This window comes from Triturus cristatus, chromosome 2_1, assembly GCF_964204655.1.
Source record: "Triturus cristatus chromosome 2_1, aTriCri1.1, whole genome shotgun sequence".
NCBI classification, from domain to species: Eukaryota; Metazoa; Chordata; class Amphibia; order Caudata; family Salamandridae; genus Triturus; species Triturus cristatus.
Window position 1 is genome coordinate 169,306,486 of NC_140581.1, and position 12,880 is coordinate 169,319,365.

A 12,880-nucleotide genomic window follows, 5' to 3' on the forward strand; every position below is an offset into this window, starting at 1 on the left:
ATGCATAGAATATAAATAGGTCAGTGGTTAGTGCTTTGGTTAGAGAGATCATTTTGTTACTTACATTTTGTAAGTTAAAATTCTATGATAGAGCAGTCAGCTATTAACTGTCATCAAAGAGTTACATGCTAACTGCAAGGTATAGATTAGAGCTTTCTGATTTTTTCATTATCCTATTGTTGCAAAAAGGGTTTATTAAGGTAGAAATTAATTCCTATTATAAAAAAGAAACCCCCAACCATGGTGCTAAGTTTTAAATTCTTATTTTGTGCTTCTTCAGACCAAGCACACTTAAACTGTACTGGCTACCAGTATGGATGGTAGGTGACTCTTACACCTTAAAATCCTGTGCCTTATGTAACATTTTCTATACACTGCTCTACACATGTATGATTGTGTGTGTGAGATGTAAAATGACACCCCACACTGGTAGGGATGGCACTATAAAACTAATTTAATGCATCTGAGAGAAAGTGGTTATGGAGACGAGGGGTGCTGTTAGAGGGTGGTAGTGAGGGAATCCGTGGCGGAGGTGGTCATTAGGGGGGCACCAACAAACATTGTCGCACTGGGAGCCACCAGCACTAAAGCCAGCCCTGCCCGGGGCCAGGGGCTGCGAGGCATGATTACTTAGGATAAGCCTTGGACTCGTCACTCTGTTTACTTTACTGTTCACTTTGTTCATATAGGTATGAACTGAAGTGAACCACGGATGCCTCGCAGCCTCCAGCACCGGGCACCTTGTTCAAGTACCATGCCCTTAATGGCATTGATTTGTTTTTAATTATGGCAGTTTTTTTTATAAATGAGGCCATTTCAGAAATGTTTTTGAAGCATCCTTCGAGTACGCTGAGCAGAGAGGGACAAGTGTTATTATTTATCTAAAATCCTCACATTGGGTGACAAAGGCTTCTTTCAAAAGACAATAGGACATAAATATGCCTAGGGCACCCTAGTCTAAATAATGCTTGATAAAATGAAATCTTATTTGGACTGTTTTTAATGAAGCATGTCTTTTAGTAGACCCTTTATCATTCGGAGTAAGAAGTTTTATGTTTAGGACTCTGGACCAAGGCACTGAACGACCTAAGAGTTAATAGGACAGATCGACGTGCACAATATCATGAAGGAAGGTCTGCAATGAATACTGAAGAAGGGAAACATGGGGACAAAAAATAACTGAAGTGGCAATGAACGCTACGAAAAAATGAACTTCATATGTGTTGCAAATCGTCCATTTCGTATTGGCTTATTATTCACTGCTTGTACAGGTGCAAGGACTGGCTCTGCTGTGAATGGCCAAAACAGTAATGTGTGTCTGAGTTCTGCATCACCCTGTTAAGGAAACTAATAATAGTTAAAAATGTCATACCAGTGTGTTAATGGTCCAAAATAGAACCTGGCCTGGACGGTTTTAAGCCTTGTTGGGGCTTATCATTGAGGTGCAACTTGAGTCCTATGAGATAGCTGTGTCATAATACAGCTCACATCTCTATACAGACTGGCCATATTATAGAACTGATGTATGATTTTGAAATGGAGGGTGACGCTGATAAACCCTGTCTAGTGCTGTGTGTGAATAAACAGGCCCTGTAGAGACAATTGGTCATCCTTGTACTTCAAACAGCTCTGATATACATCATAGACCATGGCTACCTACCACAAAAAGTAGGAGTGTAGACTTATAACTGCCAACCATGATATTTATGTCTAGAGCAAGGACAGTCAACGCCACTGATAGGCTGCTTCAGCACCTGGCATTTAGGGTGAGTGCCATCCATCCTGAAACCCCTCTTAGCCCGAGGCGTTGGTATGTCTGGGAGGTGGCCAATAACAGAATTTAAATTTTAGAGGCTTCTTGGTAAATCTTGATGGAAACCCCAATGTTTTGTGTTGCACCGTTACTTCTACTGCAGCAGTTACTTAGATCTGCATAGTGGCATCTCAATTTGAAAGAAACGCATGATGATGCGAACACAGTGGCATTCAAGCCAGGTAATCGATGTAAAAATGTGTCACAGTCCCCAGGAGAGAATGTATATTAGGCAGACAATTACCTAAAATGATTTCATTTGCAGAAGTCACTAATCTGTGAGCTTCAAATGTTTCAGCGAAGCTATGTGGAAAGGAGATTTCCCTGAGGAAAATAAACTTTTTATCTTTTTCATTTTTTCTCTGTACTGTGGCTTGATAATTTTAACACTTCTCAGTGAATACAAGCTCTGCTCGATTCTATCAAATATTTGGACTCTGTATATCCGATTCACACACTTTGTTGGGTTCATTATTAATATGCAGAAACTTGTGGTGCGGCTGCAAGTTCCCTGTGAGTCAGCTGACATGTTGGATGTACTGTTGGGAAAATCATTGTCATCCACTCACCCATGTTTTCTTTTGGAGCCCGTTGATCTCCTGGGGTGCCGCAGAAGCATGGTAGCAAATGGGAGGTGAGGTGAAGAATAACTTAGAAGAGGGTAGGGAGGAAGGGTAGGAAGGAAGCAGAGAGAGACAGAGGTAAAAGAGGAGTGAGGTCAGATACCGAGAGAGAGATAACGGAGCAAGAGATGGGCGAGGAGAGAAGTAAAGATATATAGAAAGACAAGGTGTTGAGGGAGGGATAGGTAGAGAAAGACTATCAGAGTTAGAGGTAGACGGGAGGGTGGGGGGAGAGATTTGGACAGAAAAATAGAAGCGAGTAAGAGAGAGAAAGAATACTGAGAGGGCCTTGGGAGGTGGGGGCCCAGATTAATTGCCAATATTGCCCTTGCCTTAAAGAATCTCTGGGTGACAAACTATCCCAATTACCCATATACAAAGTTGTGATATTGTCTTCAAAGAATCAAAATGCCCTCCAGCCCCGTTGATGAGTTGATGTAATTAATACTGCTGCCATGAGTGTGTTTGTAGTCTATAAAGAGAAGACTGCAGTGTTTAGTGCAGCAGTATTTATGTACAAACTTGTATGAAATGTGTATTATTCCTTTAACTTATAGTTTGCAATTGCAAGTAATGCACATAAGGTGATGGCAGTGGTGGCCACAACTTGTGATTTACACTAGGGAAACTTGCACTTCTGCTGTCACTGCTTCCTGTTGTTTAACTGTTCTTTGCGTTAGGGATATTTGCACTCTTGTTATCAAAGCTATACCTGTGTTATATGCTGCTGAAGCCAAAGCAATGAACTATATGAGGGAGAGGGGTGCAGGGTGCAAAGGGGTGGAGCACGTGTACAAAGAATGGCAGGTTTCCCTCCCCCACACAGTGGTGTGTACAGGTGGCTGTGCTAGTTGTCTGTGTTTTGGTTTGTGTCTGGCTCGGTTGCTTCGAAGCTGAGTTGAAAGAGGGCATAAGGTGGTAAAGCTAGTAAGCCTGTATCTGATTCCCAGAAGCCCAGTGGTTCTGCAGCCTCAAATTTACATAGAACCCTCATTTTACACTTTAGCATTTTACATTTTCTGTATATGTGATGCAATGTTTTTTCCCTGACGCATCTTGCACTTAATACAATCCAATCCACGTACTGGAATGCCGGGAGCTCCTTTTAGGACAATTGAATATTGATGACCAGTAGTGACTGGTATAGATCTACAACATTCCAATGTTTCCACCATTATGGTGCTTGCCTATTGTTCCTCCTTTTCTTTTTTAGAACATCATGTTACCATTGGGCGGAATGCTCTAACAGCTTTATTAACCTTCTGTGTATGTCAATACCGCTTATTAAAGGGCCACCGTCTCCTTTATAGGCCTGTGAGTTGGGCCTTAAACTCGGGTAGGGGCATTTAACAGCAAGTATAGGCACAGTAATATACAATCTCTGGTGCAGGAACCAGCTTGGTTACCTCGCAGCAGAGCCTGGGGATGAGTAAATAGGGAACAGCCAGGCCTGGAAGGAAGTGCTCTTCTCTTGGCAGCAGGGCTCGCAGTGGAGAGTTTTATTTGCCAGGTAGTGAAGTCCTTCTGCTCTCGTTGCAGTACACCCTTCGCCCAGTGACACTGACACCCACTGCATAGCTGCCAAGGTTTCAGATTCCTATAGTGCCATTTCCTTAATTTTAGTCAATTCAGTGTAATTACGAGTGACTTTTTAACGACTATGAAAGACACTTTCTGGCCAGCAAAATCAAGCAATGAAGAAGAAAGAAACATATAAATATCAGACATTGCACCTATTTGTACATCGAGATTGTTTGAATCATAAGTTTTGAGCTTTATTAAAGCATTTGCTACATTATGGCCCAAACAGGGCATTAAACGTCCGTGATTGTTCAACACCTTTGAGTGATGTTTGTAATTTTTAGGGCAACACTTTGAAAATTGTTCCAGCGCCACTTGCCAGGGTGCCTTGTTTGACATTTTGATGCTTTCTGGCTTGGGTGCTTATGTCAGGTTGTCATAATTTACAATTTACTATGCTTTGAAAGTTAATGTAATGGAAAATGTGTTGTGCACCATTTTGGTCTTTCTTTTTACAAAATGTTCATGAGGGGAGAATTTCCCCCAAACATCTCTAGCAGTCATTGAGTTCGCTGCGCTCGCTTGCTACACACCGTATGGGGGCTGATCTAACAAAACTTGCCAGAGCTGCTTTTGGTTCCCAGTTCAGCCCTGAGTGTTGATTAATTAATCATTTTTGTGAATCACAGTGTGTAACTAACTCAGCACACTGCCACCACCTCACCCTGCTTTTGTAGTAATACCGGAAGACAAAGCTTAAAAGTGAGGCAAACATTAGAAGATTGTGTGTGTCTTTCGAGTGAGCATAGACTCTGTTAAAAATGACATACCCTACCTCAGTATTGACCCCAAATCGGCACATAGATCACTGGAATATTTCAAGTGTCCCTTTTCAATGCATTAGTCATTTGGCTAATTTATTCCAAAATTGTGCTTTAAATGCACTTTTGATTTAATCTTTTTCAAAATGTTCACAGGGAAGGGGAACCTCCTATCAAAACCTTAATATGAGGAAGACTCCCTTGCTGAAATTCAGATGGGGTATTACATCTGACTTTTAGCAGTGCCGGTTGAGGATGTGGGTGGAGCCAATAGAGTAAGTGGGTGGAGCCAATAGAGTAAGTGGGTGGAGCCAGGGGCAAGAAGGTGTGGCCTACGACAAACATTTGAGCACCTGGACTTCATATTTTCCAAATTAAGCACTGGGTGGAAAGTTCTGAAATCTGCGTGGATCCACAAATTTCCACCCACACCGCGTTCCCCAAAGTCTTATGAGAAAAATGGTACCTCACTTGTGCGGGTCGGCCTAGTGCCCATGACAGGAAACGGCGCAAAACGCAACGTGGTCACACCTCAATTTCGCAGTGAAAAATGACCCTTTTTCGGCAAAGTGCCTAGCTGTAGTTTTTGAACCCTAGCTCTGCGGGCACCTAGGGAAACCTAGTAAAGCTATACATTTTTGAAAACTAGACACCCAGGGGAATCCAGGATGGGGTGACTTGACTGCCTCCCACCAGGGTCTGTTACCCAGAATCCCTTGCAAACCTAAAAAATTGTCCAAAAAAACACATTTTCCCCACATTTCTGTGGTGGAAAGTTCTAGAATCTGCGTGGATCCACACATTTCCACCCACCCCGCGTTCCCCAAAGTCTTACGAGAAAAATGGTACCTCACTTGTGCAGGTCGGCCTAGTGCCCGCGACAGGAAACGGCGCAAAACGCAACGTGGTCACACCTCAATTTCGCAGTGAAAAATGACCCTTTTTTGGCAAAGTGCCTAGCTGTAGTTTTTGAACCCTAGCTCTGCGGGCACCTTGGGAAACCTAGTAAACATATACATTTTTGAAAACTAGTCACCCAGGGGAATCGAGGATGGGGTGACTTGACTGCCACCCACCAGGGTCTGTTACCCAGAATCCCTTGCAAATCTAAACAATTGTCCAAAAAAACACATTTTCCCCACATTTCTGTGGTGGAAAGTTCTGGAAACTGTGTGGATCCACACATTTCCACCCACCCCGCGTTCCCCAAAGTCTTATGAGAAAAATGGTACCTCACTTGTGTGGGTCGGCCTAGTGCCCGCGACAGGAAACGGCGCAATACGCAACGTGGTCACACGTCAATTTCGCAGTGAAAAATGACCCTTTTTTGGCAAAGTGTCTAGTTGTAGTTTTTGAACCCTAGCTCTGCGGGCACCTTGGGAAACCTAGCAAACCTATACATTTTTGAAAACTAGACACGCAGGGGAATTTAGGATGGGGTGACTTGACTGCCTCCCACCAGGGTCTGTTACCCAGAATCCCTTGCAATCCTAAAAAATTATCCAAAAAACACATTTTCCCCACATTTCTGTGGTGGAAAGTTCTGGAATCTGCGTGGATACACAAATTTCCACCCACCCCGCGTTCCCCAAAGTCTTACGAGGAAAATGGTACCTCACCTGTGTGGGTCGGCCTAGTGCACGCGACAGGAAACGGCACAAAACGCAACGTGATCACACCTCAATTTCGCAGTGAAAAATGACCCTTTTTGGGCAAAGTGCCTAGCTGTAGTTTTTGAACCCTAGCTCTGCGGGCACCTTGGGAAACCTAGTAAAGCTATACATTTTTGAAAACTAGACACCCAGGGGAATCCAGGATGGGGTGACTTGACTGCCTCCCACCAGGGTCTGTTACCCAGATTCCCTTGCAAACCTAAAAATTGTCAAAAAAAAACAAATATGCCCCACATTTCTGTGGTGGCAAGTTCCGGAATCTGTGTGGATCCACAAATTTCCACCCACACCGCGTTCCCCAAAGTCTTATGAGAAAAATGGTACCTCACCTGTGTGGGTCGGCCTAGAGCACGCGACAGGAAACGGCACAAAACGCAACGTGATCACACCTCAATTTCGCAGTGAAAAATGACCCTTTTTGGGCAAAGTGCCTAGCTGTAGTTTTTGAACCCTAGCTCTGCGGGCACCTTGGGAAACCTAGTAAAGCTATACATTTTTGAAAACTAGACACCCAGGGGAATCCAGGATGGGGTGACTTGACTGCCTCCCACCAGGGTCTGTTACCCAGATTCCCTTGCAAACCTAAAAAATTATCCAAAAAAACACATTTTCCCCACATTTCTGTGGTGGAAAGTTCCGGAATCTGCGTGGATCCGCACATTTCCACCCACCCCGCGTTCCCCAAAGTCTTATGAGAAAAATGGTACCTCACTTGTGCGGGTTGGCCTAGTGCCCGCGACAAAACACGGCGCAATACGCAACGTGGTCACACCTCAATTTCACAGTGAACAATAACCCTTTTTTGGCAAGGTGCCTAGCTGTAGTTTTTGAACCCTAGCTCTGTGGGCACCTTGGGAAACCTAGCAAACCTATATATTTTTGAAAACTAGACACCCAGGGGAGTTCAGGATGGGGTGACTTGACTGCCTCCCACCAGGGTCTGTTACCCAGAATCCCTTGCAATCCTAAAAAATTATCCAAAAAAACACATTTTCCCCACATTTTTGTGGTGGAAAGTTCTGAAATCTGTGTGGATCCACACATTTCCACCCATCCCGCGTTCCCCAAAGTCTTAAGAGAAAAATGGTACCTCACCTGCGCGGGCAGGCCTAGTGCCCGCAACAGGAAACGGCGCAAAATGCAACGTGGTCACACCTCAATTTTGCAGTGAAAAAGGACCCTTTTTTGGCAAAGTGCTTCGCTGTAGTTTATGAACCCTAGCTCTGCGGGCACCTTGGGAAACCTAGTAAAGCTATACATTTTTGAAAACTAGACACCCAGGGAAATCCAGGATGGGGTGACTTGACTGCCTCCCACCAGGGTCTGTTACCCAGATTCCCTTGCAAACCTAAAAAATTATTTTAAAAAATCACATTTTCCCCACATTTCTGTGGTGGAAAGTTCCGGAATCTGCGTGGATCCAGAAATTTCCACCCACCCCGCGTTCCCCAAAGTCCTATGAGAAAAATGGTACCTCACTTGTGCGGGTCTGCCTAGTGTCCGCGACAGTAAACGGCGCAAAATGCAACGTGGTCACACCTCAATTTCGCAGTGAAAAATGACCCTTTTTTGGCAAAGTGCCTAGCTGTAGTTTTTGAACCCTAGCTCTGCGGGCACCTAGGTAAACCTAGCAAACCTATAAATTTTTGAAAACTAGTCACCCAGGGGAATCGAGGATGGGGTGAGTTGACTGCCTCCCACCAGGGTCTGTTACCCAGAATCCCTTGCAAATCTAAACAATTGTCCAAAAAACCACATTTTCCCCACATTTCTGTGGTGGCAAGTTCCGGAATCTGTGTGGATCCACAAATTTCCACCCACACCGCGTTCCCCAAAGTCTTATGAGAAAAATGGTACCTCACCTGTGTGGGTCGGCCTAGAGCACGCGACAGGAAACGGCACAAAACGCAACGTGATCACACCTCAATTTCGCAGTGAAAAATGACCCTTTTTGGGCAAAGTGCCTAGCTGTAGTTTTTGAACCCTAGCTCTGCGGGCACCTTGGGAAACCTAGTAAAGCTATACATTTTTGAAAACTAGACACCCAGGGGAATCCAGGATGGGGTGACTTGACTGCCTCCCACCAGGGTCTGTTACCCAGATTCCCTTGCAAACCTAAAAAATTATCCAAAAAAACACATTTTCCCCACATTTCTGTGGTGGAAAGTTCCGGAATCTGCGTGGATCCGCACATTTCCACCCACCCCGCGTTCCCCAAAGTCTTATGAGAAAAATGGTACCTCACTTGTGCGGGTTGGCCTAGTGCCCGCGACAAAACACGGCGCAATACGCAACGTGGTCACACCTCAATTTCACAGTGAACAATAACCCTTTTTTGGCAAGGTGCCTAGCTGTAGTTTTTGAACCCTAGCTCTGTGGGCACCTTGGGAAACCTAGCAAACCTATATATTTTTGAAAACTAGACACCCAGGGGAGTTCAGGATGGGGTGACTTGACTGCCTCCCACCAGGGTCTGTTACCCAGAATCCCTTGCAATCCTAAAAAATTATCCAAAAAAACACATTTTCCCCACATTTTTGTGGTGGAAAGTTCTGAAATCTGTGTGGATCCACACATTTCCACCCATCCCGCGTTCCCCAAAGTCTTAAGAGAAAAATGGTACCTCACCTGCGCGGGCAGGCCTAGTGCCCGCAACAGGAAACGGCGCAAAATGCAACGTGGTCACACCTCAATTTTGCAGTGAAAAAGGACCCTTTTTTGGCAAAGTGCTTCGCTGTAGTTTATGAACCCTAGCTCTGCGGGCACCTTGGGAAACCTAGTAAAGCTATACATTTTTGAAAACTAGACACCCAGGGAAATCCAGGATGGGGTGACTTGACTGCCTCCCACCAGGGTCTGTTACCCAGATTCCCTTGCAAACCTAAAAAATTATTTTAAAAAATCACATTTTCCCCACATTTCTGTGGTGGAAAGTTCCGGAATCTGCGTGGATCCAGAAATTTCCACCCACCCCGCGTTCCCCAAAGTCCTATGAGAAAAATGGTACCTCACTTGTGCGGGTCTGCCTAGTGTCCGCGACAGTAAACGGCGCAAAATGCAACGTGGTCACACCTCAATTTCGCAGTGAAAAATGACCCTTTTTTGGCAAAGTGCCTAGCTGTAGTTTTTGAACCCTAGCTCTACGGGCACCTAGGTAAACCTAGCAAACCTATAAATTTTCGTAAACTAGACACCCAGGGGAATTCAGCATGGGGTGACTTGACTGCCTCCCACCAGCGGCTGTTACCCAGAATCCCTTGCAAATCTAAACAATTGTCCAAAAAAACACATTTTCCCCACATTTCTGTGGTGGAAAGTTCTGAAATCTGCGTGGATCCACAAATTTCCACCCACCCCGCGTTCCCCAAAGTCTTACGAGAAAAATGGTACCTCACTTGTGCGGGTCGGCCTAGTGCCCGCGACAGGAAATGGCGCAAAACGCAACGTGGTCACACCTCAATTTCGCAGTGAAAAATGACCCTTTTTTGGCAAAGTGCCTAGCTGTAGTTTTTGAACCCTAGCTCTGCGGGCACCTTGGGAAACCTAGTAAACATATACATTTTTGAAAACTAGTCACCCAGGGGAATCGAGGATGGGGTGAGTTGACTGCCTCCCACCAGGGTCTGTTACCCAGAATCCCTTGCAAATCTAAACAATTGTCCAAAAAACCACATTTTCCCCACATTTCTGTGGTGGAAAGTTCTGGAATCTGCGTGAATCCACAAATTTCCACCCACACCGCGTTCCCCAAAGTCTTACAAAAAAAATGGTACCTCACTTGTGTTGGTCGGCCTAGTGCACGCGACAGGAAACGGCACAAAACTCAACGTGGTCACACCTCAATTTCGCAGTGAAAAATGACCCTTTTTGGGCAAAGTGCCTAGCTGTAGTTTTTGAACCCTAGCTCTGCGGGCACCTTGGGAAACCTAGTAAACCTATACATTTTTGAAAACTAGACACCCAGGGGAATGCAGGATGGGGTGACTTGACTGCCTCCCACCAGGGTCTGTTACCCAGATTCCCTTGCAAACCTAAAAAATTATCCAAAAAAACACATTTTCCCCACATTTCTGTGGTGGAAAGTTCCGGAATCTGCGTGGATCCGCACATTTCCACCCACCCCGCGTTCCCCAAAGTCTTATGAGAAAAATGGTACCTCACTTGTGCGGGTTGGCCTAGTGCCCGCGACAAAACACGGCGCAATACGCAACGTGGTCACACCTCAATTTCACAGTGAACAATAACCCTTTTTTGGCAAGGTGCCTAGCTGTAGTTTTTGAACCCTAGCTCTGTGGGCACCTTGGGAAACCTAGCAAACCTATATATTTTTGAAAACTAGACACCCAGGGGAGTTCAGGATGGGGTGACTTGACTGCCTCCCACCAGGGTCTGTTACCCAGAATCCCTTGCAATCCTAAAAAATTATCCAAAAAAACACATTTTCCCCACATTTTTGTGGTGGAAAGTTCTGAAATCTGCGTGGATCCACAAATTTCCACCCACCCCGCGTTCCCCAAAGTCTTACGAGAAAAATGGTACCTCACTTGTGCAGGTCGGCCTAGTGCCCGCGACAGGAAACGGCGCAAAACGCAACGTGGTCACACCTCAATTTCGCAGTGAAAAATGACCCTTTTTTGGCAAAGTGCCTAGCTGTAGTTTTTGAACCTTAGCTCTGCAGGCACCTTGGGAAACCTAGTAAACATATACATTTTTGAAAACTAGTCACCCAGGGGAATCGAGGATGGGGTGACTTGACTGCCTCCCACCAGGGTCTGTTACCCAGAATCCCTTGCAAATCTAAACAATTGTGCAAAAAAACACATTTTCCCTACATTTCTGTGGTGGAAAGTTCTGGAATCTGTGTGGATCCACACATTTCCACCCATCCCGCGTTCCCCAAAGTCTTACGAGAAAAATGGTACCTCACCTGCGCGGGCAGGCCTAGTGCCCGCGACAGGAAACGGCGCAAAATGCAACGTGGTCACACCTCAATTTTGCAGTGAAAAAGGACCCTTTTTTGGCAAAGTGCTTAGCTGTAGTTTATGAACCCTAGCTCTGCGGGCACCTTGGGAAACCTAGTAAAGCTATACATTTTTGAAAACTAGACACCCAGGGAAATCCAGGATGGGGTGACTTGACTGCCTCCCACCAGGGTCTGTTACCCAGATTCCCTTGCAAACCTAAAAAATTATTTTAAAAAACACATTTTCCCCACATTTCTGTGGTGGAAAGTTCCGGAATCTGCGTGGATCCAGAAATTTCCACCCACCCCGCGTTCCCCAAAGTCCTATGAGAAAAATGGTACCTCACTTGTGCGGGTCTGCCTAGTGCCCGCGACAGTAAACGGCGCAAAATGCAACGTGGTCACACCTCAATTTCGCAGTGAAAAATTACCCTTTTTTGGCAAAGTGCCTAGCTGTAGTTTTTGAACCCTAGCTCTACGGGCACCTAGGTAAACCTAGCAAACCTATAAATTTTCGTAAACTAGACACCCAGGGGAATTCAGCATGGGGTGACTTGACTGCCTCCCACCAGGGTCTGTTACCCAGAATCCCTTGCAAATCTAAACAATTGTCCAAAAAACCACATTTTCCCCACATTTCTGTGGCGGAAAGTTCTGGAATCTGCGTGAATCCACAAATTTCCACCCACACCGCGTTCCCCAAAGTCTTACAAAAAAAATGGTACCTCACTTGTGTTGTTCGGCCTAGTGCACGCGACAGGAAACGGCACAAAACTCAACGTGGTCACACCTCAATTTCGCAGTGAAAAATGACCCTTTTTGGGCAAAGTGCCTAGTTGTAGTTTTTGAACCCTAGCTCTGTGGGCACCTTGGGAAACCTAGCAAACCTATACATTTTTGAAAACTAGACCCGCAGGGGAATTTAGGATGGGGTGACTTGACTGCCTCCCACCAGGGTCTGTTACCCAGAATCCCTTGCAATCCTAAAAAATTATCCAAAAAACACATTTTCCCCACATTTCTGTGGTGGAAAGTTCTGGAATCTGCGTGGATACACAAATTTCCACCCACCCCGCGTTCCCCAAAGTCTTACGAGGAAAATGGTACCTCACCTGTGTGGGTCGGCCTAGTGCACGCGACAGGAAACGGCACAAAACGCAACGTGATCACACCTCAATTTCGCAGTGAAAAATGACCCTTTTTGGGCAAAGTGCCTAGCTGTAGTTTTTGAACCCTAGCTCTGCGGGCACCTTGGGAAACCTAGTAAAGCTATACATTTTTGAAAACTAGACACCCAGGGGAATCCAGGATGGGGTGACTTGACTGCCTCCCACCAGGGTCTGTTACCCAGATTCCCTTGCAAACCTAAAAATTGTCAAAAAAAAACAAATATGCCCCACATTTCTGTGGTGGCAAGTTCCGGAATCTGTGTGGATCCACAAATTTCCACCCACACCGCGTTCCCC